A 22921-nucleotide genomic window follows, 5' to 3' on the forward strand; every position below is an offset into this window, starting at 1 on the left:
ATGTTATATCATTTAAAACTTTCAGTTCCAGGGCATAGAGTATCTTTCTTACTGTACCATTGCTTTATTATTTTAACAAAATTTGCTAATTTAAAGGGGAGAATAGCACTTCATTTTTTCATTGTATTTTTTATTACTCGTGAGGTTGAAGCTTTTTCAAAAGTGTTTACTGACCATTTTGTTACTTTTTGAATTATGTATTTATGTTTACATTTTAATAGTTGATGATTTTAGTGTGTGTATACAGCATATATATTTTAATAACTTCATTGAGATATAATTCACATACCATAAAATTCACCCTTTTAAAGTATACATTTCTGTGGGGTTTTTTTGTATATTCAGAGAGTTGTACAACTCTAGAATTATCTACTTCTAGAACATTTTTTATCACCCCCAAAAGAAACCCCATAATCATTGGCACTCTTTCTATATTTCTCCCTCTCCCCACCTATGGTAACCACTACGTGTCTATGTATTTGTTTTTCTGGACATTTCATGTAAACTGAATCATACAATATGTGGCTGTTTGTGGCCTTCTTTTTTCACTCAACACAGTGTTTTCAAGGTTTGTCCAAGTGATAGCATATATCCGTTCCAATTTTTCCATATCCTCACCAACGCTTGTCTTTTTTATTTTAACCATGCAAGTAGGTGTCAAGTAATATGCTGGTTTTGATTTGCATTTCCCTGATGACTAATGATGTTGAGCATCTTTTCATGTGCTTATTGACCATTTGCATATCTTCTTTGGAAAAATGCTTATTCAAATCCTTTGTTCGTTCTTTGATCGAGTTGTATGTCTTTTTAATTACTGAGTTGCAAAAGTGCTTTATGGATTCTGGATACAAGTCCCTAAGGAGATATGATTTTTTTTTCCCCCATTCGTGTGGAGTTTTTCTTTTCATTGTTTTGATGGTGTCCTTTGAAGCACAAAAATTTCTAATTTTGATGAAGTCAAACTCATTTTTTCTTTTGTCACTTGTGCTTTTGGTGACACATCTATGTATATTTTCTAAAAAGCCTTTTTCTGATTATAAAAGTAATACATTACAAAAAATTTAGTTCCAAAGAGCAGAAAGAAAAATTATGCATAATCTCAACACCCAGAAAAAACTGCTGTGTATATATTTGTCAACCCTTTACATATAAATAGAGATGCAATTTAAAATACAGTTGGGTCCATTTCTTCTCTCTTTTTCTGTGTGTGTGTAATATTGGTGAGTGAGAGCCCATTTTTATATGTCATACCATAAATATTTTTCTCATTTTATTAAACATTCTTCTGAAAAGTGATTTTTCATAACCAAACAGTCTCACACTGTATGGATGTACCGTAAGTTATTTAGTGTCCGGAGGCAATTCTCAATGAGTCTTTTGTGTTTTTGCACTTCTGTTTTGAACTACCTTTTCAAGGATGATTTTATAGTGAACAACCTTGGAAGGGAGAAATACTTAGTTTCTTTGTTAGGAGCAAAGGGCAGATCTGTTTGCTGTTCAGGATAATAAAGATAATGTTTTCCTCGGGGGCAAGGTTGATCAGGTTTGTTATCTGCCTACTTTTATGATGAGTGTTTCTGAAACTATGAGCTCTAAGATTCCTCATCTATGACATAGTTTCACTCTGTGTGCAGCATCCACATGGGCTACTTCATACTACCCCTTAGACTTGGCAGGTGGGAGCAGGGAGGGCTATGTGAACATGACGCTCATACTTCCTGATGTGCAGTGAATAACACTCTTTGTTTCTGACCCAGAGGTCTTATGTCTTCTGTCAGCATCTATGAAACTGTGGGAGGCTACCTGTTAGTTTGTGAGCTGGTTAAAATCTCACACACTTCCTAGTTCTTGGCATTTTATCTCCTAGTATTTTATATTTAATTTGTCTCCATTTTGTCACCATAATTACTGTAACATAATAAACATCAGTGCATTTAAATTATTGTATAGATCTCTCTATTGCCTCAGATCAAAATTCTAAGGCATATATTTGGTTCAATTTCTATATATATTTAAAACATTTTTAAATGCCTTTTGCTACATTTTCTTCCAGTGTCATGTCTGCAACTACTGTAGCAAAGGAACTTCTTAAAAAAAATTTTAAGAGTGATATGTGAAGTATGGTTTATCTTTTTACTAGTGAGATTGAACTTACTTTTGTGTGATTATTTATAACAAGAGCAATACAATAGTACTGATGAAAGAAAATCCTTACATAGCTATAGGTATTATGGCAGGCACCATTCTATAGGTTTACGTGTGCTAATACCCTGAGTCTTCACAACAACCCTAGGAGGTGAGTACCATTATCCACACTTCACAGATGAGGAAACTGAAGTTAAATAAGTTAGTCAGTTGGAAGAGACAGAGTGAGGATTCAAAACCAGGCCATGTGCCCCCCAAATCTGTGTTCCTAACATCTACACTGTGTTGTGTGTTGATGTTGAGAATGGGTGAGAGAAAGCAGTCTGGGTTCTCAGTGGCCGTACAGTCCTAGTTCCAGGCCTTCTGCAGTCCTGCTGGCATCCTTGCCTCTTGGTGAATGGGTTGCTTCTGTATTTCAAACGTTCCCCTTTTTCTTCTAATTGCAATTTGATGTTATCAAAAGTACCCACGTCGGTACTGTGTTTTGATTTAGATCTGTCTAAAGATGGATTATTGTCCAATTGTTAGACTCTTTTATTGCCCAATATTTAACAACTGTTGAGGTTGTCTATGTAATCAAATACGCTCTCTCACTTCAACGACAAGGCTGATAAGTTTGTTGGAGTGAAACGATCCACTTAAAAGTATAATTGGCTGTCTTTTTTTTTCTTTTTAGTTTTCCAAGTAAGAATGGATTGTCTGAGCCAAATAATCACAGAAGTTGTGGTTAAACGTTCCTTAGAAATCACCCATGCTTTCTGAAATCCTCAATTCTAATAGGTCTAGTAAAAGTCGAAGTCTGGTTGTCTTGAGTGAGGCTTGAGTGTACAGAACACATGGTGTGTTGCAGGACTTAAGAATCCTTATTCATTCATTCAGTGTTTATGTATAAATGCAGCTGGCTGCCAAGTACCTTTCTAATTTGGGGAATACGATTATATGCATGTGTATGGCACGTGTGTGTGTGTGTGTGTGTGTGTGTGTAGGTGCATGTGTATGTGTTAAGGAGAAAACGCTATGGAGAAAAATAGAGAAATATAAAGGGCAGAGGGATGGAGGTTGGGGTGAGTGAGGGTTTTTTTTTTTTTTTAAATATGTGATGATAATATGGCTTTCTGGATAAAATGACATTTGAGCCAACAATCCCACTCCTGGTTATATACCCAAAAGAATTATCAATAAAAACAGAGACACAAACACTTGTACACCTGTGTTCATAGCTGCATTATTCACAATAGTCAAATGGTGGAAACAACCCAGGTGTCTATCAGCAGGTGAATGGATGCACAAAATGTGGTCTGTACCTACAATAGAATATTATTCAGCCACAAAAAAGGAATGAAGTTCTGGTATAGTTACAATGTGGATGAACCTTGAAGACCTTATGCTACGTGAAATAAGCCAGACAAAAAAGGATAATGTATGGTTCCACTTATAAGGGGCATCTAGAATGGGCAAATACTTAGAAAGTAGAACAAAGGTTACCAGGGTCTGGGGGTGAGGGAAAATAAGAATTATTGCTTAATAGTTATAGAGTTTCTATTTTAGGCGATTAAAAAGTTTTAGAAATAGATAGTGGTGATGATTACACAACACCAAATGAACTTAATGCCACTGAATTATACACTTAAAATAGCATATTTTGTATATTCTACTACAATAAAAAAAGCAAACAAATACATTGCCTGGCACAAACCAGTGCTCAGTAAATTTTGCTGACTAAATGAGTTTGTTGAATGAATGAATGAATTCCAGCTGTACTTATTTTGGCAAATATACATCAGCTATTAGCATGAGAGACAGTGTGGCTCCGAAGTCAAATTCTCAGATTAAATTCTTACTTTGCCATTTACTCATGGGGTTTTTTTCACTCTGACATAATTTTAAAAAATGATATATAATTCACATACCATAAAATTCACCCTTTTAAAATGTACAATTCAGTGGTTTTTGGTGTATTCACAGCATTGTGTAACTATCACTACTATCTTATCTAGTACATTTCCCCACTCCAAAAAGAAACCTTGTATTTATTAGCAGACATTCCCTCTTTTTCTCTTTCCCACCCCAGACAACCACTAATCTACTTTCTGTCTCTACAGATTTGCCTCTTCTGGACACTTTATATAAATGGAATCATTCAACATGTGGTCCCTTGCGACTGACTTCTTTTAGTTAGAATAACATTTTCAAGGTTCAGTACAATATATTGTACTATATATTGGTGTTTCATTCCTTTTTATTACTAGTATTCCACTGTATGGATATAGCCACATTTGTTTATGCAGTCATCAGTTGATGGATAGTTGGGTTGTTTCCATTTTTAGTTTATTATGAATAGTGCTGCTATGAACATTTATGTGCAAGTTTTTTTGTGTGTGAACATGTGTTTCACTTCTCTTGGGTATATACTCAGGAATGGAATTGTTGGGTCGTATGGTAACTGTATGCTTAACCTTTTGAGAAACTAACAGTTTGCTAAAGAGGCACCATGTTATGTTCCCAACAGTGACGTTAGAGGGTTCAAATACCCCCGTATCCTCACCAACATTGGTTATTATCTGTCTTTTTCATTACAGCTGTCCTATTGGATGTGAAGTGGTATCTCGCTGTGGTTTGATTTGCGTTTCCTTGATGGCTAATTATGCGGAGCATCATTTTATGTGCTTATTAGACATTTGTAAATATATCTTCTTTGGAGAAATATTCAAATCCTTTGTTAATTTTTTAATTGGGTCATCTGTCTTTTTATTGTTGAGTTGTAAGTGTTCTTTATAGATTCTGGATACTGGATCCTTGTCAGATATCAGATACATAACTTGCAAATATTCTCTTCCAATCCGTGGGGTATCTTTTCACTTCTTACTGCCTTTGGAGCAGAAGTTTTAATTTTGGGCTGGGCATGGTAGCTCATGCCTGTAATCCTAGCACTCTGGGAGGCCGAGGCAGGAGGATCGCTTGAGGTCAGGAGTTCGAGACCAGCCTGGGCAAGAGCAACACCCCATCTCTACGAAAAATAGAAAGCAAATTAGCCAGGCAACTAAAAATAGAAAAAATTAGTGTGGTGGCATGCGCCTGTAGTCCCTGCTACTAGGGAGACTTAGGCAGGAGGATCACTTGAGCTCAGGAGTTTGAGGTTGCTGTGAGCTAGGCTGATGCCACGGCCCTCAGGCCAGGGCAACAGAGTGAGACTGTCTCAAAAAAAAAAAAAATTAATTTTGATGAAGTCCAATTTATATATTTTTCTTTGGTTGCTTGCACTTTGAATGCCATGTCTAAGAAACCATTGCTTAATCCAGTTTCACAAAGATTTACACTATTTAGTTCTTTGATCCATTTTAAGTTAATTTTTGTATATGATGTGAGGTAGAGGCCCAAATGCACATGAAATTCCAGTTGTCCCAGCATCATTTACTGAAAAGACTTTTCTTACTCCATTTAATTTCCTTAGCACCCTTGTTAAAAATCATTTTGGCATAGATTCATGGATTACTTTCTGGACTCTCAGTTCTGCTCCTTTGATTTCTACCTATCCTTGGCCAGTGCCACACCCACCCCATTCACAGTCTTGCTTGCTATAGCCAGGTGTAAGATCATGCGTGAGTTACTTGAGGTCTCCCAAAGCCTTGGTTCCCTCATGTGTAGCTTGTTAGAGACTGAATAAAGAATATATTTCAAGCCCTTAATAATGTAGCATATAGTAAGTTTTAGCTGGTATTATTTTTGTCATCATCATTGCAAATGGAGGTGGCCACAGGTTTGTATTCTGAAAGAACTTCCATGAAATTTGAGGATAAAAAGAATTTTCTTTATCCAGACGTTTCATTTGACCTACTTATTCACCTCCCCACTGTGCAATGGGTTTAAATATTTTTTCCTCTGGAGGAATTCTACAAAGAGTGTTTTTTGTAATCCAACTCCCGTTCACACCCATACTTGGGAGCATATTTTTCTTTAATAAAAACATTCTTCTCATCAAACACATGGATTTTAGGAAAAGTATCAGGTTTTGCTCAGGGAAAACTGCTCTGCAATGGCCTATGAGGCGAAGCCTCGGTGACATTGCCCCCGATTCCTGAAGGAGGGTCTTTTTGGAAGTTGGATGTATGGAGAAGAAACTAGGAGACACTTTGAATTTTTAGTGGAGGAAAGTAAGGTGGTAACATTTGTATCACCCTGAAAGCTTTTTAAAGGATGCAATTAAGGCATTATACACCTGGAAACATTTGCATGCTTGTAAGGAGTGTTAAAGACCTGAAACTAACCTCCTGTGTACTTCCACTGTAGGCATTAGTTATTAGTAAATTTGTTGAACTCAGTTAGTTAGTAACTGTTCAGGTTTGGTTATTGCTTCTGTTATATCCCTGCAGGCAAAACAGTATCTGGAAGGCTTATTTTCATAGAACAGATGTACATATATTTTCTCATCCTTTTATTTAAGGCTTATTTTTATTGGTTTTTCCATTCTGAACAGGACAAGCTGTAAAATATGCATGAAATTAAACCTCTTGACCAGACACCCAAGATTCCGTGACTTTGTCCGTGCGATGGTTCATTTGTGTATTCTTATATTGCACTCAGAGGGAGTCCAAGCAGCTCATTTTGTACCGTATTTCTTAGGCCAGGAACAGTCTAAACTATTTTTTCTGGTGCCCTTTCCCCTGGTGGACAGCTAGTTGAAGCCTTTGGGAGTAAAAGTACTAACGTCCTTCCCAGGACATAAACGCAACCCTTCCTCCCACAGCCATTTAAAATAGTTTAAAAATAACCTCCACTTAAAGTTTTGTGACAGGCTATGGCAACTTTATAAAAATCATATGTTTACTTTTCTCCTCTTTTTCGTTTATTAAAACACTGCTTATCACAGATTCCCGGAGAAATAAATTTGTTGCCAAGCTATGAAAGAAGTTTTATTCCTTGGGGCGTGTAGCAAAGCGCAAGTTATTTAGAACATTCAAGGTGCAGTTGAACTATGCAAGTTGCAGTGAACCGTTCAGCCAGTTTGAGTAGCGGTGGCTTAAGAAAGGGATTCTGCCTTTTGAGCTAAGGGAATGGATTCAAAGACACTATTCATGCATTTATTCATTCACTTGTACATTCAGCAAATATCCTCTGAGTGCTTCCTCTCTGTTTTAGGGCCTGGAGAGCCAATGATGAACAAGATAGACAGGGGCCCTAGTTTCATGGAACCCACATTGTAGTAAAGAATTAAACAAAAGTAAGATTACAGTGTATGTGTAATCACTGTAAGCCAAGACCTTAGAAAATCTTCCATGTTTTGAAGATTTATTTCCTAGATCCTGCTGTCCTTCCCCTGTAAACCTTCCCAGTTGCTTCCCATCCTATGCAGGGTGAAAGTTAAGGTCTTAGTAGCTTTGTCCTGGAAGCCCCTACAAGGTTAGCCTGGCTTCCTGGGGCACCTCATTGCCTATTCTTCTCCCCTTGCAGGCTCTGGTCCAAGACATCCTCACCTCCTGGTAGACCCCTGAGCACATCCAACCTGTTCCTGCTCAGGGGCTTTTCATCTGTGGTTCTTTCTGCCTAGAATGCTCTTTCCCCAGAGACCCCCATGGCTGGCTCTCTGACTTGGTTTTCTACTGAAATATCTAATCATTTATTGGAGAAGACTTTCCTGGACACCCTGCTGCCCCTCTTACTCAACTTCTTATCCTGCTTTAATGTCCTCCATGGGAATCTTCTGGCATTTGTGTGTGTGTGTGTGTGTGTGTGTGTGTGTGTGTTCACTTCTTTGTTTATTGCCTATTTCCCCGCCCACCTACCCCCAAACAGAATGCAAGCTCTGTGTGAGCAGTGACATTATCTTGCCTTCTCGTGGGTCCCCAGCACCCAGAATGCTATCCAGTACAGTGTAGAGGTGCACAGTGAATATTTGTTGAATGAATGAATAAATGAAATGGTTCGATGTGACTTTGTGTCCAAGCTTTGATATCTTTCAACAGCCTTGTTTCTTCTTATCCTGCAGTATTCTCTCCGTTTTACTTACAAGGCACTAGTTTTCACGTTTGCAGATGAAGTTCTGCTTTACTCTTTTGGTCTCTGTTCTTTGTTTTCTGTAATTGCAACATCTTCCACAGTTGACTATTCCTTACCTTCTTTTCTGAAAATTCAAATTCAGTAATAAAGCATTCCTGGTTAATCATACCTAATTCTATGTACAAGCCCTCACATACTTTGATTTTGACATAGTATTGTTAATTTTCATTCACTGGACAAAGATTTAGCACATGTGCTAGGTATTAGGATGCAAAGATGAATTAAGATACAAAGATGAAAAACATGGTGCCTGTCCTTAAGGATCTTGCTCTGATGCTCTAAAATCATTGTGATGGTCTGTGGTTTCTGGAAGGCAATAAGCCAAGGACTGTGTGTCCTTTTTCTTTCTTTCCACAGTTCTAGTGTAACTGTGTCTAGTATTATTCACTGTGCTGCAGAGAATATTGGACATAAAATAACTAGTGCTTTCCTGGAGAACATATGTTCTTGGTAACACTCAGAGTGGCACAATACAAATATCAGTAGCATGTGGTAAGGCAGTATAGGATAAGTGGAAAACAAGTAGCAATGCCCAGAGGTGTCACAGCAATTCAAAGGATAGCAAATGATCACAGTGGACTGGGCTAGTTGAGGAAAGATGGTCTTGAGGAGGCGGATCTTGGGTGTCAGGCCCGAGGGGAACATGCGATGCTGGGTGAGGGGCATCCTGTCTGTTTTTGGTACCCTCAGAGTGCACTGTGGCAGGCAGTAGTGTAGCTTTGCCTATTGGGCCACAAAAGAGACCCCCACATCATTGCATCTGCACGGCGTTCTATTCTGTTTTATCCTCATTTCCCAGAATGGTAACGGAGGACTCTTGAGGGCTGTACTGTAAGAGGAGAAAGAGAAAAATGTGTTGGCGAAGATGCAGTCTGTCCTTGGAGGCTTCGGAGCCCAGGAGTGGGGCATGGGAATGTGTAAATGAGCTGGAAGCTGGCCTTGCCCTGGGTGGACGGCCTGCAGCCCTCCGGCCCCTGGCACGGATGCTTGCCAGGGGTGGCTGGTGGGAAGGCAGGGAGCAGGAAACTTGGTCCTGTCTCTGCCCGGGCTGTCTCCTCTCTTTGGACAGGCAGTCAGTTCCATTTGGCACAACTTGCTCTTGGAAAAATGTTTTCCCATAGTTCCCAAAGAGCTATATGAGTAGATGGTTTCGTCCTTTGCTGTTAGTGCCTTTGTCAAAAATATGTCCAATTCAGAATCCTTTCAGAAATATTTTTGGAGGAAAATCACCATCATCATCAAATAAGCCTTGGACTTTCTGTATTGCTTCAAAGCAAGGTCTTACTCTCCTAATACTATTTTATTTGTTTAAATGACTTTGTTTTTAATCCAACTGTCTTTAATAGGTCGACATGTATTCTTTGAGTTGCAATGGGCCCAGGATCTGTTTTTAATTTATTTTCCTTTTAATATCTTATTCCCTCTTTTTCTCTTACTTGCACTTGTTGAAAATGGTATTTTCGGTCGAGGTTATTTTGAGGTGGTGTTGAAATAAATCCTGAGTCTGTCCTCTTGTTCCACAGCGCATGTTCTTTTAAGCCTACACATCCAGGGTCATCCTACCAAAATAAATCATATGGGCCCCGTGCAAAACTCTCAAGTGCTTGACATTTTATTTATGAGAGTTGGCTGCTGGCATAACATTTGTAGTTTCTTCTGAGCAAAAAATGGGCTCCCTTTTCTTGTCTCTGCCTTTTCCAAGAATTTCCAGCCCTCTTATTGCTTAAGTAGCTATGGGTCTGTGTTGCTAACTATTTTAGCTTTATTATCCCTCCCAAGATAATTTTAAAAATTTAGTTAAATGTCAGTCAAACCTACTGTTTTAACAATCATGTAGGCAAATGGAACTCAGCAACCTGCATAAACATAGGCACTCAAGGCTATCCCAAATCACCAAGATATTTTCTTTACCCTGACCTAAGCTAGATAAAAGAATCCTTATCTATATAGGAAGTTTGGCTGATTTATTTTTCTTCTTTTAAATGCAAATTTCTCTAAGCCTGTATTTTGTACAGATAGCATATAACCTTATATGTAGGAATTATTTGGAGATTTGTAGGTGGCTCAAAAATCTATAGAAAATGTGTACCAAGTACCCTATTTCTCACTGGAGGAAGGACTAAATTTTCCAGCAACTTGGGAAATATATAGATTCTTCACTTGGGAAACTGATACACTAAAAAGCCTTCTAACATGCATGTAATTTGAAGATCTTTATTTATTTTTAATATCTTTTTGTGCAACCAGCATAACAAAATAGTCTGGGTATGCCATCTGACCTTTTCCTCCTTACTTTTAAAAGCTGCATCAAGATTACTAGGATGAGCTGGGCATAGTGGCTCGTGCCTATAATCCCAGCACTTTGGGGAGGCCAAGGTGAGAGGATAGCTTGAGGCTAGGAGTTCAAGACCAACCTGGGCAACATAGTGAGACCCTGTCTCTACACAAAACTAAAATAATTAGCCAGGTGTGGTGGCGCACACCTGTTGTCCCAGCTACTTGGGAGGCTGAGGCAGGAATATTGCTTGAGCCCAGGAGTTTGAGGATGTAGTGAGCTATGATCATGCCACCACTGCACTCCAGCCTGGTGACAGAGAGAAACCCCATCTCTGAAAAAAAAAAAAAAAAAGATAACTAGGATGAACTTTTCTACCAATATCTACCTCTGGGTCTGTCTAAACCCCTTGGATTATGAATCTGTTTCATACTAGGTCTTAATCTTTCCAAATCTGAACCATCTTACATTAGCTAACCTGGCTGAAACTGGCTCTGTCCAGAGAAAAGTTGGTGCTTGAGGAGGTGAGGTTGAAGATGTGGGCTCTCCAGGCTAAATAGGTGCTGACAGAGGAAGAAACAGAAGGGGATGATCTTCACAGCATAGACTCTGGTCTATCAATATACCTTTGAAGAATGATCTAGCATATGAGACAGGTGATTGTTTTGGGAATGAAAAGAGGAATATGTCCAGCAGGTAAAGTGGGGCGAGCTTGTGGAAGGCCCCGTCAACAGCGGTGCAGAGCCACTGTGGCTCTGAATAGAGAGTGGTGTCATCAAGGTGTGTGTGGGATGGCTATGTGGGTGGCATCTGAGGGAACAGACTGTGTGGCAGATGTGTGCTGGGCTTTGGCTGCCCATGGTCACTCTACTCGGCCATGCCTGCTGTGTGCTCAGTCTGTGTGTTCTCGGTATGTCACGTACTGTCAATCCGGCCACTGAATCATGCCATTTCGTGACCACACTGAGTGGTTTAAGGATAAGCAGGTGACCCAGTGGGATGTAGTGAGACTTGGCTTGGGTTGCCGGGAGAGCAGCTGAGACTCTTCTCCACTGGCCATGGATGTGGTAGGAGGCGGGGCCATCGTGAGCAGGGGCCAGCTGAGAGGGCCTGCTCTGGAGTTGGAGGGTGAGGACCTGGGTGTTTTGAACCCCTGGCCAGTCTGCAGCCAGCCCTACTTGCTGCCCTTTGTAGACATATAATCCAGTAAAATCTCTTTAAGCTGTGTGAGGTTGAGATTTCTGTCTCTTGCTCCTAGAAGAGTCCTATCAGCTAGAGGTGGAGTCGGATAATCTGCGGGCAGTGTTGCTAATTAGAAACCTTGTGATGGGTGGTCCGGGTGTCTGGCATGGAGTAGGCCAGCTCATCGAATTAACAGAATTAACTAATAAATCATTTCACTTAAAAGGGACTAAATTGACACAGAGCAGCTGTCTCGTTTTCATAGGGCTCTTTCACAGGTAACTCGCTTTGTGTTATATCTGACTATATGAACTCTGTCTTTGAAATAACTTAGCTACATAGCAGCATGCATTTTTAAAAGAGTTAACTTTTTCAGGCAGCTTGAAAATAGGATTCTTTTCATGTATCCCAGATCCATCCCAGGGTGTGTATCCCACGAGCGTGTTTCTGTGTTGTACTAAAGGATTTCACGAAGGCAGAATCTCTCTTTCCTCTGGTTTCGTGTCATGTATTTCCCTGGATTATGCTCTGTGATTTTTGCCTTTCCCTCACTTCTTCTCCAATCTCTGACCTCTGCATAAAATGGTCCTGGGAAAAGACTTTCATTGGTTTTATAGTTTTAGACAGATTAAATCCTCCTTTTGGGAAAAGGATTGATGTTCTTGATTTCTCTACCAAAAGACTCTGTAAAACAACTTCTGAAACCCCATAGCTACTTCTTTTTATTTAAGTAACTTTAAGCAAGTAGGGGGGAAAAGTGCTTTGTTTTTAAATTGAAAAAATTAAATGCTTTTTCTGTGATTATAAGAGACACTAGCAATTCTAAATGGTCTGAACAATTTGTTATTACTTTAGATTTTCTTGTATGTTAGAGTACTTTGCCAGCTATAATCAGGGAGTCTGTCTTTCTTGCGCACTCTATTGTCACTCCTCCTTTGACACAGGGGAAGTGAAGTCACAGACATCAGGTGGGAGCCAGCAATAAAACTCTGCAGTCTCTGTTATTGATTTGTATATTAATGATTACTGTTTGTTAATAACTACTGAGATAGATGCTTTTTTCCCCTCCTTACACATGCAATTGCTCATGGGGAAATTATTCATTGCCCAGGAGTGAGACATCTTGCTTAGCAACTGTTATACAAACAGGGACACCTGCCATAAATAAAAACACTTCAGAATTCTAATCAGGTAGACGTTTCTTTAATTAATGTGTGGCTGGTTGGAAATGAGACTTGCTTCCCGAAATGGGTCTCCTCAAATGGCAGGAGGCCATCGCTCCCCGTGATATGAAACGTGCCCTTGAGCATCTCAAGGCTCTGCCCAGAAAATCCTGGGACCACAGGGGAACCAGGTTCTTCAGGTCAACCCTGGGAGTTTGCCCCTCCAGATAGGACGAAGCAAGCTGGCAGGGGGTTAAAATGGCCAACGAAGCTGCTTTGCACCAAATTCCAATCCTTTGGCATTGGCCAAAGCTTTCAATTTGTTGAATGTATCACTCTGTAATTGAAATTTCAGAGAAGAGGAGGATAGACTTTTGAGCAATGATGCTTTTCCTTAATTTGCAAAATTAGGCCTACACTGAAGAGGTAAAGTATGGGCGAGGTCCAGGGAAGTGGACACTTCTGGTTTGAAATCTGGCTCTGCCGCTTTCTAGCTGTGAGACCTACATTGACTCGATTGATTGACTCTTTATGTGCTTCTCTTTTAGTGTCTGTAGGAGGGAGTATCTGTGTCCCTCAGCTGAGGTTAGAATAGCATACAGACAACACCAAGGACGGTATCTGACGCTCAGTAGTTGCTTGGTAAAGGGTAAAAGTATTACTGCTGCTGTTATTATAATATTATCACCTTTCTTCCTCTTGCCCCCTCTGCTCGAGGGAAAACTTAAAAGGAATCTGCCACAATTCTCTGGCCTTCTTTGCTATCAACTTTTCTGGAAAATTAGTCCTGGATTGCCCCGGTTTGAAACCAGCAGTTGGTAAGGTGGGGACTGAGGACATGGCCACTGCTTGCAGGCGAAACAGCCCCCACACCCGGGACCATCCACCCAGTCAGACTCTGAATCCAACTGCGGCTCCCCTCCCTGGGGGCTTCCACAGCACCCAGTGGGGTGCCCCTCACCCCATCAGCTGCCAGGCCCAGGGACCTGGTCCCAGGTCTCAGAGCCACAGCAGCTGCTCTCCTGTATTCCGTCCTTGCAGCTGACCCATTGGCACCGTGGGTGTCCCTTACAGCCCTGACCTGGGCCCTCACCACTCTTTCCCAATCCCTGTGCTGATTACCGCACAGGGTAATAGAACCGCATTAACCCCTGTGTATTGTAAAGGGCGGTACTAATGCACATTTTTGTGTTTTACACCTGCACGTGGCTCATGTATCACGTGTTCTGCCCACAGCTGAAGGACATTTAGGAAAAATGGACCGTACCTACACCTTTAGCTTCTCATTATTGTAATGGTCTCAGGTTTTGTTTCTGCACAGGTTGTCCTTACCACTCAGCCACTTTCTGACCAGTGGGGTGGGCATTTGATGGGGAGGCACAAAGAAGCCAGATCGGTCTGTGTGCCATGTGGCCTCAATACCTGCACTAAAGACTGAAGGAAAAAAAAAAAAAAAAGAACAAAACACAACACCAAAACCCAAGATGAATGGATGGATGGATAAATAGGTTTAAAAATATCATGTTCTTGGAAATCAGGTTGGCATTCTGATACAAACATACATTTTAAGTAATGTTTTCTTTTAAAATTTTATGGCATTAAGATAAAATATAATACCTAAAAAGAGATTCCGTCTGATGTCATTTATTTTAAAGAGTCAAACAAAAGTTTTTATCTTTAATACTACAGTAAGACACTTTGTTAATTTGGACTGAAAACTAAATGGTACTTAATTATGAGAGGTAGAAGTAACTCAGGAAGTCTTACCAAGTGCTCCAGAATTCCCAGCTAGTCATTTGCTAACTCTCCAAAAGACACAAGAAGAAGAAGAAGAGCTCAAGATGGGGAAGGGAGACCGGAGAAGGAAAAAGAGCCCATGTGGCTGGACAGGCTGGTGGGCTGGGGTGCTGGGGCTTAGGATGGTCTGGGCTTTCCTTTGGGGCTAGAACACTGGGTATTAGTGCAGCCTCTGGACCAGCTGCAGAGACTGTTGCAGCATTGTCGTTGCTGAAGCTGGTCCTTCCTTTCCTTAGTAAATCACAGGAGTTTTGTTGGCCAAGCACGTTACCGAGTGGCTTAATTCCTGGGAAATTTAATTTTGAATCATTATTGTGTGGATTTTCACAGTTGCTCTTTGATGTTTTTCTAGGTAGTCTATAAAGTACCACTGAGTCAGAACTGCAGCCTGTAGAATGAAGGGAGACGTTAAAGACCCTTTAGATCCTTTATAGAAGTCAAGACCCAGAGCAAGTGCCTAAACTGCCTGCACCCTACAGTTCAGTTTCAGAACCAGCACCGGAACCAGAGCTCAGGCCTCTGGACGGGCAAATACTTTCCTTTTCGTGTTGGTAGAGTTAGAAAATGTCATGATACCAAATTTAGCACCACAAACTATTTATCTAGCTGCTTTTCTTAGATTAGAACATAAACTTGTCATAGGTTTTGGCAGCTGCAGACATTCTGATTTCTCCACGTTAAGCAGTCTCTGGATCTCTTCCCCCAAATGATTGACAGTGACCTTCAGCCTAATTTATATGGTATTGAGGACTTGGTCTTGGGCCCAAGAAAAGCCTGCGGCCAGTGCCATTGCTTTGTCTTCTGTCCTTTTCAGTGAATGGAACCCTACGCTGAACTTTGGATTCCTTGTTCAGTAGCTTTACTTACCCAGATAGTCTGAGATGGTTCTGGAACCCAAAATGTCCAGCAAAGAGACATTCACGTTTTCAGTGCCTGTGAGTTCGTGTCTCAAGGGTCTCTGTTGTGTCTCTGATCTCAGGGCTGCCAGGACCACTCCTGCTAAGAGCACTGTTGCCTTCCACGTACCTGAGTCCAGCTGCAATTTACAGCTCTTGTCTATTGGACATAAACACCCCCTCTCTCTTAAAACAGTCCCTCTGCTGTGCCCTTGAGAGCAAAGTCTCTCCATTTTCCTTCTTCCTGGCCATTCTTCTCTGGTGTGCCTTTTGGATTCCCCCTTTTCCATCAGACCTTTATGCTTTGGATTTTTCTCAGATCTCGTCTCACTCTACCTGTTCTCCCTGGGTGAGACTTTTTTTTCCCTCCCATGGCTTCTGTGATCACTTATATGCCAAAGACTATAAATTGACCACATTTCAGCAAATCTAAGATATCAGCCATGGTAAGAGACACGAAGATTTTATGTACCACAAAGAAAGAAAAAGCACTGCCGATTGAATGACACAGTGGCTTCTTATACATTAATCGTAAGATGTATCCCACTTTCAGAAATATCAGAATGTGAAAAATGTACACCCGAGAATTAATAATATATAGTGATATCTTTTGCATAGAATTAATAATGCACAGTAATATCTTTTGCATAGATTAAATGCCATTTTCAGAACATGAATACCTTGCTGTGTCTTAATTGAAGTTTCCTAGACACATGCAAATGAGTTGCAATAACTTTGTTTCCGGAAGTTGGTATTTTCCTGAGTCTTATTTCTCCAAGCATAAAAGAGGCCTCTTTTCTACGTACTATATATGGCTTATTGTATGCATAGAAGAGATAGAATTAAGTTCGCCAAACAGTGAGGCAGAGGTTTTGAATCAGTGCAGCTTCAAGATGGTGCCAAAACTTTGAAACTTACTTCATTGTTGGTTGTTCTGACTATCTTAGTGTAAACCAGGAGGCAGCCTTTTGGACAGAGCTCTTTGTCTTCACGGCATTTCTCAGTAAACTGGATTTTAATTTTTATTACTCATTTCTTTTGTTGTTATGTATCACTGAGAAATCATGCTGTAAGTGTTTTCCTCACTGTGTTTTTCATTTCTTTTTTTTCCCCTTATACCTTCAAAATTGCTTTTGACTCAATAACACTATTGAAAAAACAAAAAACAATGCAAGAGTGACTGCTGTTACCATGCTATTTACTGTTACGCAGAAGTTTCCAGTTAATGCCATTAAACATGGGGGAAAAAGAGATAAATGGCAGAAGGAAGCAGCAAATTATTACAGAAAATATTCCTGCCTACTGAGAACATTCAAGAGACCTTACTGGAAAATTATTAGAACCAATAAAAAGTTTGGTAAAGAGGCAGTTATAAAACACACAACAAACATTGGGCCATGGGCTACTAGCCTTACTATATGAACAGTTCTTATGAGTATGTAGGAAATGGTCATCACCCTGTGGAAGAGTAAACCAGTGGTATGAAGACCGTTTACGAAAGACACACCATGTGGATAACCATATGAGAGAATGTGTAGCCCATCAGTAACAAAAGAACTGCTTTTAAAAACCATGACCTGGTAGGTGAGGGGCCCTGTTTTAGAATGAATATCTTTAATAAACGTAGAGATTCACACAGCCTCAGGAATTTTGTAACACCGTAGAGTAAATTGCACGACTGAAAAAATATTTATAATACCTAATTCTTTATTGATCTCCATGCATCTCTGGAAATTGGGAGGAAGTGAGATGGGGCGCTATTCCTGGAAGGCTGGTTTGGGTTGTAAGGGCTTGGAGGAGACTCAGGCAGTGGAATGTCTCGAGCGCTGTCTGCTCCTGGTGTCCTGAGGAATGTTCATTAAGTCAGCCCCTGCCCTGGGGTGGACAAGAGTCTGGGACTCCCAAGCTCATTCAGGACCTCAGCTTCCTTATTAGACTGAAGAATGGAGTGAGTACAATGCATTAGTCCCCACGTTGCCTTGTGGAAGCAGATACCGTTGTCGATGCGTCAGTGCTTCTCTGCAGGTGGTTGATCCTCAGCCATAGTAGGATTGCTTTGCCCTGTGGTCATTACAGGCATGTTCTTCTGGAGGATGTGGAGTCTCTGTCTTAGCAGAGTCATCATCATTGTTTGACTTTTCACTTGCCCTGTAGAGCTTGTCTTGTCATTTCCGTAACATTTCATGTTGGGATGATCCCAGTGCACATATCCTCGAAATTGCTCTGCACTTAAGAGATGCATGCTTGATAAAAATTGTTTCCAGAAATCTCTTCTAACAGTTCGAATTTTAGCTGAGTGGTGAGAATTCCATTCATTAGAAAGGTTTTATCATAAATGAATGTGAGGGTCTTAAATCAGTAGGTTTTCCTGACATGCATTTTTTCTGATACTTTTTTCTCCATACGTATATGTGCATTTCCTACTATTAATAGTGTATATGGAACCACTTAGAAACACATAGGAAATCATATTGTTTTCTTTTTCATAGAATGTAATTCATACATAGTCATTGTGTAAACTCAGGACTTTAATGCATATGCTTCCTGCCTTAAATTAGAAATTTTATATAATTATAATGAAATAAAAGTGCTCACCTATTTAAAACTCAGAGAGGGTATTCTTAAAGAATAGGGTCTATAAATCTTGTGGTACATTTAAAGTCGTATTTTAGTCATTGATGAAAATTTTTATCTTTTGATACACACAATCGTATTCTGAGATCTAATTAACTTACGGGGGGATGTTTTGGTTTTTATTATTGGGAGAATTCTCAAAATTGCGTTTTAGAGTAAGTATGAGATTCCTGACTTATTATTTGTTTGGTGAGTGGCTCTTCTGCTTTCCTGTGACTCTTTCCATCAAACTGATCTTTCCAGGTTGAAAATGTCCGCTTGGTAGATCGAGTATCTCCTAAGAAAGCAGCCCTGGGTACTTTGTATTTGACGGCCACTCACGTCATATTCGTGGAAAATACACCTGATACGAGAAAAGAGACGTGGGTATGTATGAGTTCCTTATTTTTGGCTTTCCATGTTTTCTATTATTTGAAGTAAAAAGTTCTGACCTTCTGTTCTTTCATTTCTCAGGGTGAGGAGGGTGGGCTTTTGGTGGTCGGGTGTTTAGGAGACGGTTTCTGGAATGTGTGCCTGCCTTTTTCTACATATCCCCTTGATCTACTTATTCACTTGAAACACGAATTATGTGGACATCCTCAAAGACGGGCCTAGAGACAGCCAGAAGATACAGGTGCTTCCTGTCACCGCTGTCAAATAGAGATTCAATAACGTCCCTAGGCCAGACACCGCATTTTCATGCTGTGGGACTTTATTTGCAATACGCTTTATTTGTAGCATCCTGTAGTGCAGCCACTCAGTCACTTCATTATGTCGTCTTCACTTTTCTGATAATTTAAAAAAGAAAGAAAAGCTAGCAGAGTTCCACCACTGGGTATTCCTGTTGCTCAATAATGAAACCATTAGACAGTTCTTATTTTCTACAGCAACCCAACCCATGACATGACTGGAACCAGAATGCCTGTGCTGTAGATTTCCCCTTTCCATGTTCCATGGACAGTGTTGCGTGTTTGGCAGAAGGGGACAGGCACTACGTAGTGGAGGGGAAATCTAAAGAATGCATTGCTGTCCCTGGAAGACCCAGCAGAGATCCTCCCCAAAGGCCAGGGAGATGTGCTTTTAGCATGGTCTCCCTCAACATGAACCTCTTCCTTGGAGAGTAGAAGGATGGTTTTTACTGGAGGCTGGCGGTGGGGTAGGGAGGGAGGGAATGAGGAGCTGTTGATCAAAGGGTACAGAATTTCAGATAGACAGGAGGAATAAGTTTTGAGATCTGTTGTACAACGTGGTGACTATACTCAATGTATACTTCAAAATAATTGCAAGAGTAAATTTCTAATGTCTCGCCATAAAAAATGGTAAGAAAGCAAAGTGATGGATATGTTAGCTTGACCTTAATCATTCTTTGTTGTATACGTACATCAAAACATCACATTGTACCCTACAAATACATACAACTATGATCTGTCAATAAAAATATTAATTAAAAAATAAAATAAATCTCTTCTTCCGCAGCTGCCTGACCACCAACAGCTTAGAAAACAACAATCCCATGTTGATACTGAACTTGAACATCCCATGTGGAATTGAGGAGCTTGGTGGTACCTCCCAGCGGAGCCATCTCTAACTTTTGTTGATTGCAAAAGTTTATTTTACTAAATTCTCATGACCTTATTTAATTTTAGCTATTAAATGCCTTCAACATTTGACTACCAAAACGTTACCTTACCTGGACTTGTGCAAATGTGCATGCTAAATTGTTTGCTTCACAATAATTATCTTGGATATCAGAAAGCTTGATGTTGGAAAGTAAAATTATAAATTTAGACAGTTGTTTCTTATTCGGAACGTCTCAGTTCTTATCATCTAACTAGCAGGTATTGAGCTAGCTGAAGATTGGGGAATATTTTCTTTGTGGCTCAGAGGCTTGTGTTAGTCCTTGTTATATTTGTTAGTTATTTGTGCTTATCGAGATTAACTTCTGGTTCCAGATTCTTCACAGTCAGATTTCCACCATCGAAAAACAGGCAACGACTGCGACCGGATGCCCTCTGCTCATTCGCTGCAAGAACTTTCAGATCATACAACTCATCATACCGCAGGAAAGAGATTGCCACGATGTGTACATCTCTCTGATACGTCTCGCGAGGCCAGGTAGGGCAGAGGGACTCAGCATTTGATACGGGCCCACTCTTAGGACATTTGCAAACCATGTTCAAGAATCTTTGCAAATGCAGTTCAAGAATTTGTGTAGTGCTTAGGAATGATATGTCAACTTGAGGTGAGGCCAAGAAACCTGAATGATTACCTAATATATATAGTTCCTTGTCTTATAGGGTCTCCCCTGAGTTATTTATCATGTGGGCCTCTTTCATTAATTTTAGTATTCACTTTTTCTCAGTGGCACTTGGAGTATGTTTTCCTTTCCAGGTGCAGTTGCCTCAAAATTATGCCCTTTTTGATACTGTGGTAATTGAGCTACTTGGAGCAAGGCCAAAGACAGAACTGACAAATTGTTTTGGGGGGAACATTGTTATCAGGCAATTCTAGTACACTTCTCCCCCTCTTGGGGCTTTCAGGGTTTGGTCTCTGTTGCTTTCTGACAGTAATATGTGTTTTCCAGGGTTGGGGCAACTAGACTTTCGTTAGCATCAGTGAATACTCAGAGTATGGATGTATCGATTCTCCTAAACAAAACCTCCTTAAGTGTTGCGGGAAGAATGTTTGGATTTGAAAAATTGTGTTCTCTGCTGTCTTGCTCTAGCCCTCATCTCGGGGTCCTCAGATTTCTATTAATAGCTTGCTATTCATGTCTACAGAAGTGTTTTTTATCTATCTGTGTGGCCTGTGTGAGTTGTGTTGTTCTTTTGCTTAAAAGAAATACTTCTAAGTTCCCTGGAAGAATGCAGGGAAAAGAGATCATTTATATAAAAGTTAAGTGTTGCACAGAAGTCATTAATAAGGGAACTGGGATATGTGGTTATAGGTACTTTGCCAAATGCTTTTTGATGCAGGACAAGTAGTTCAATTATAAACTTGTCAAGGCATTTGTTTGGGTGCTAAGTTTCTTATAATAGGACCGTGTCCTTTGTAGGTAGCTAAGAACTGAAAGTTATTTAATGGAAACGGTGCCGGGACTGTCAAAATCTGATCATTTTTACTTTACTTTGTTCTCCTTTAAAGGCAGTTGGTTGAGGCTTTTTTTTTTTTTCTTTTAATCTAAGTGTGTTAAAAGAACTGCAGAGTAAGCCAGAAAAGCGGTTGATCTTTTTGGAGGGTGCACTATAATTGGAACAGAAGTTCTGGGAAGATGTACATTAGGTTGCACGCAGCAGAGAATGTGAGGACAGTTGTGTGCCAGCAATTTCTGTGTCACTGATTAATGGGTGTACTGGGCAATAAATGTGCTCTGACCGGATTAATGAGATTTAGGAACAGCCCAGAGAAGTGGGAAAGGGCTGAGCGGCTGGAAGAGCAGATCACGGTGGCGGGAAGGGCCGTGGCCTTGAGACAGCGAGTGCTAGACTCTCATGAGGCTCCTCAGGGAGGAAAATTGCTGTGTTCCCCACTTTTAAAAATATATACTTGTTCTTAGAAGATGAAGTTTGGGGAGTTAGGTATTAGATGTAGCCAGAGACCCGACTGGCTACCTTTTCTTTAAAAAAGAAAAAAAAAAAAAAGGAAATCATAGTAATTAATGAATTAAACCCATCACCTGCGAGGATTTAAAAAGAATCACCAGCATTTTGAAACATCAGCATTAGAAATGCCAGTTTACATAGAACACAGTACCTTTAATAAGTGTGGGAGGATGAAATAGAACCCAGGCAGTTTCTCAGTGTAATGTTAAAGGCAATGCTAACATTAGCGCATATTACAAGCTGTCACTTTGGAAGCCCGGTTTTGAATCCTGGTGGAGATGGGGAAGGTGGTGGGTGTCAGACATGAAACAGTGGCCCTCAACAGGGGTAGGGTTGGTTTATTAGAACTATCTGAGAACATTTTACAAAATGCACCTTCACCCTCCTCTAGGTATATCAGAATAAATGTGTGTGTGTGTGTGTGTGTGTGTGTGTGCGTGCGTGTAGTCAGTAAGGGAATTGTACTTTGAATTCCAGTAGTACAATATAGCTCTCTCTGGTTATTCTAGTTCATCACCAGCAAAATCATGTATTTTTCAGTCCCCTATGGACACAGCCAACTGCAAGGTTCTATAGAGGACAATTTAAAAAAAAATTTTTTATTTTTTACAAAAGAAGAAATGTTTGGAAGCTCATTTAAGTCAAGGCCTATGAAAGAGATGTTTTCAAAGCTGTCAAGATTCTTTCTTTACTATTGTCTCTCTTTAGGATTTCTTGGATAAGGGGAAATCAAATGACTAAAAAATTAGGAGGGACTTTATTGGTGTGCCTTCGGTATGAATAAATATCGCTAAGAATTTGGTCATGGACTATAAAAGATCCCAGGAAAACATAATGTGACCAAATTCAGGAAGTAAAGAAATAGCTTAGGTTAAAATAAAGGTTGTGGCTCAAATGAAAAAAACCCTGTAGATCCAATGTACTAATAAGGATGTGCAATTTTCTGATTTGAAAACCCCTCATTCTCAGAGGGCTTCTACTTTTCCCATGTTTTCTCATCTCTCCTCCCTCTAATTTGCCTCTTGCTGTTTGTTTTTGTATCAATTATTTTTCCCTCTTTAGTGTTTGTGGGCCCTTCAACATTTAAATAATTTGTTTTGTTTATTTTCTCCCTTTTACTGATTTTTTTTTAGTTCAGCTTAGTCCTCAATTCTTCTGCATGTTCATTATGACTTTTAAAATCTCATGATTGAA

General features: G+C 40.0%; 1 protein-coding gene across 1 annotated transcript in view; it reads left to right on the plus strand.

Moving 5' to 3' along the window:
- Positions 1-20168: 20168 nt before the first annotated feature.
- MTMR7 (myotubularin related protein 7) overlaps positions 20169-22921 on the plus strand; it is a 55921-nt gene continuing 53168 nt past the window's right edge. Inside the window, exon 1 of the mRNA XM_069484923.1 lies at positions 20169-20240. The gene's annotated coding sequence lies outside the window, so the exon portion shown is untranslated. The remainder of the gene's footprint in view (positions 20241-22921) is intronic.

Source organism: Eulemur rufifrons, chromosome 12 (assembly GCF_041146395.1).
Source record: "Eulemur rufifrons isolate Redbay chromosome 12, OSU_ERuf_1, whole genome shotgun sequence".
Classification (NCBI taxonomy): domain Eukaryota; kingdom Metazoa; phylum Chordata; class Mammalia; order Primates; family Lemuridae; genus Eulemur; species Eulemur rufifrons.